The sequence below is a fragment of the Octopus bimaculoides genome, chromosome 12, assembly GCF_001194135.2.
Source record: "Octopus bimaculoides isolate UCB-OBI-ISO-001 chromosome 12, ASM119413v2, whole genome shotgun sequence".
Lineage (NCBI taxonomy): Eukaryota > Metazoa > Mollusca > Cephalopoda > Octopoda > Octopodidae > Octopus > Octopus bimaculoides.
The window spans coordinates 54,296,562-54,299,913 of record NC_068992.1 but is presented as its reverse complement, the minus strand read 5'-3'; the positions used below and the strand labels follow the sequence as shown (position 1 = coordinate 54,299,913).

Genomic DNA, 3,352 nt, shown 5'->3' with positions numbered 1-3,352 from the left:
ATATATATATATATATATATATATATATATACACATTGAGGGAAGAGGGCAGGTAAAATGCATGCTACATGTTTCTTAGATAGCTGAAGCATAACTATTACATTAAAAGCCTCAGCCAGCTATGAAACATATGTAGTGTACATTTTAGCTGTTACACTCCTTCAATTTGAATTTTTATACACTTGTAGAAGCTGTAGTTGCTGACTGTGAGCTACATAGAAACTATCAGTTTATTGAATTTCCTTGCAGCTTAACCGTGGGAAAAAGTGTGTAACTCTCAATACAAATAAATTGTTATCATTTCTTGATGTATGCCCCCCACTTTTTGTTCTCTACACCTGCCATGCACTGCTTGAAGCTTTCTAGCTTCCGATACTTGGATCCTTGGATTGTATATATATATGTGTGTGTGTGTATGTTTGTGCCTGTGTATACATACACACACATTTATATGACAGCTGCTACATTGAACCTTCAAACTCACTAGCATTCTTTTCCTTGCAAAAATTAATATATATTGTACCGTACTAAGAAGTACTGAGTTTTTCTTCAATTTAATAATGATTTACTTTTACTTCACACATAAAACACTCACATGTGTGCATGTATGCATGTGCCTCTGTGTGTGTGTGTGTGTATGTGTGTGTGTGTGTGTGTGTGTGTGCATGTGCGCAAAGTGAAATCTTCAAACTAGGAAACATAATAATTTTGGTTTTGCCCATAGCCATCTTCCTTGTTCCCGATAATATTTGACAAATTAAAAAGTAATTTAGCAGCTGATTAATTATCAGTGGGCAACAATAATAGTTTTAATTTTCCTAAACTCTTCTATTTTGAAATTCTACTTAGAAGAAAATTCTTGATGTAAAATTGGTATGTCTTCATGATTACAGGAATAATTAGAATGAGACGGTTCTTCCTGAAGCGTAGATACTTTAATTAACTAATAGCTAATCTCATTAAAATCAATATTATGTACGAACATCAGTAATAGCTATAATTCTAACTAGTAATATCAATATAAGCAATGCTTCAGGACATGTTACATTTTCTCCAGGATAAAAAAAAAATATGATGGCTTTATCAGAGTATGCCTATAAGAGATATCAAAACTAACACATTTCTTGGAAACTAGAATGAAAAATAAAAAAAAGCAATATGTGAACTCAAAAAAGACTTGTAAATTTACACAGATTTTCTAGTTTGAAAATAAGCCTTTACGTGGTCACTCAACCTGTTAGAAATAACAACTAAATCAACTTGAATTCATATTCTGCAATTTTACCAAAAGGGAGAAATGGAATAACTGAGATAGCCTTGAATGGAATATCTTTGGTTATATGTGTTGTACCCATGACTGGGATAACAAGGAATTAAACAACAACCACAACAACAATATTTGTATATTTGTTTTAAGTTCATTTCTCAATGCTTGCATGGGTTGGATCAATATGTTATTCAAACCGTTGTTTTACAGTCAAATGCCTTTCTTGATGTTAGGGGTCCCTTGGTCCACATGGCTTTCGAAGTCATGAAGCCAATAAAACTATTTGCTGACAAGAAAATCATCTAATAGGCTCAGGAGTGGCTGTGTGGTAAGTAGCTTGCTTACCAACCACATGGTTCCGGGTTCAGTCCCACTGCATGGCACCTTGGGCAAGTGTCTTCTACTATAGCCTCGGGCCGACCAAAGCCTTGTGAGTGGATTTGGTAGATGGAAACTGAAAGAATCCGTCGTATGTATGTATATATATGTATATATATATGTATGTGTGGTTGTGTGTCTGTGTTTGTCTCCCCACCATCACTTGACAACCGATGCTGGTGTGTTTACGTCCCCGTAACTTAGCGGTTTGGCAAAAAGAGACCAATAGAATAAATACTAGGCTTACAAAGAATAAGTCCTGGGGTCAATTTTCTCGACTAAAGGCAGTGCTCCAGCATGGCCGCAGTCAAATGACTGAAACAAGTAAAAGAGTAAAAGAGTAATGATAAGGCTCCAGGTCAGGAATTTAAGGTATTTGGTATGTTAAAGTTAACTAACTGTCAACCACCTCTCCAAGGTTATTTATTAAATGACATATAGTTTAGTCTGTAACTGATTGCTTTCTGGATATCACAACATTCTTGATTTGAATCTACTCAGCATTTTGTCAATGTTACCATATTTAGTAATCCTTGGTGCAGATTGTGATGGACATCCATGCAAGTTGATCAACACACTTCTTAACTTATATTGCAGTCAATCACTTTTGATGTCTGCACTGTTAATCTTGATATGGGATCACCATTTTGTGCACATATAGTTGTGATGCATGTGCCTGATGTACCCTTATCAGATGGGTATACTGGGTTTCGTATATTTTACCCCAGTATCACTTTGATAGCATGCACTGCTCTCTCACTCAATAATAATAATAATAATAATAATAATGATAATAATAATAATGTTAATAATAATGATAATTCTGGTTTTATTGGCCACAAGGGCTAATAATAATAAAAATGATAATAATAATAATAATAATGGTTTCACATTTTGGCACAAGAGTAGAAATTTCGTGGAAGCAGAGTATATTCATTACATCAACCCCATTGTTAAACTGGTACTTATTTTTCCAGGCCCAAAAGGATGAAAGGCAAAGGCGACCTCTGCAGAATTTGAACTTAGAATGCAAAGACAGGTGAAATGTCGCTAAGCATTTTGTCTGGCATGCTAATGATTCTGTTAGCTTGTTGCTTTAATAATGAAAACATAACAAGTGCTGGTATGGTTGTGTGGTATGAGGTTTGCTTCTGAACCACATGGTTCTGGGTTCAGTCCCACTGTTTGCTGTTTTGTACCTTCTGTTACATCCCTGAGCTGACCATTGCCTCGTGTCTTGAAAACTGGTGTTGTTATGTTTATGACCCATGATATAGCAGGTTGGGAAAAGAGAGAAATATAATAAGCATCAGACTTTTAAAAAAATATAAATAAATACAGGGGTCAATTTTTTGGATCTTTTTTAAAACGGGGGCCACATTTTTCATTAACAAAACACTTTGAAACTTGGAACACTGGTACAATGTGTCATATAAAACATCTTTTTCTCTTAGTCTTCTTAAAAAAAAAAGAAATCCAGAAGTTATTCCATGTTAAAGTTGTCGTATTTCTGTAATTTCAACCAATCACTGACGTCCATTCAGCCGATATACATTAAGTGCCGACTACATAAACAAACGATTTTGAAACAATTAACCCTAACCCTAGAGTTAGGGTTAGGGTTAAAGCAAATTTAAAATGAAAAAAGCAAATAAAACGAAGGTATGGAGATTAAATACGCTTTACACCAAAGGAATGTAAACAACT

The 3,352-nt window shown here is 34.6% G+C and overlaps 1 protein-coding gene across 1 annotated transcript in view; it reads right to left on the bottom strand.

Annotated features, from left to right (window-relative positions):
* LOC128249177 (uncharacterized) overlaps window positions 1-3,352 on the bottom strand; it is a 227,017-nt gene that overhangs the window by 42,750 nt on the left and 180,915 nt on the right. The window lies entirely within an intron of this gene.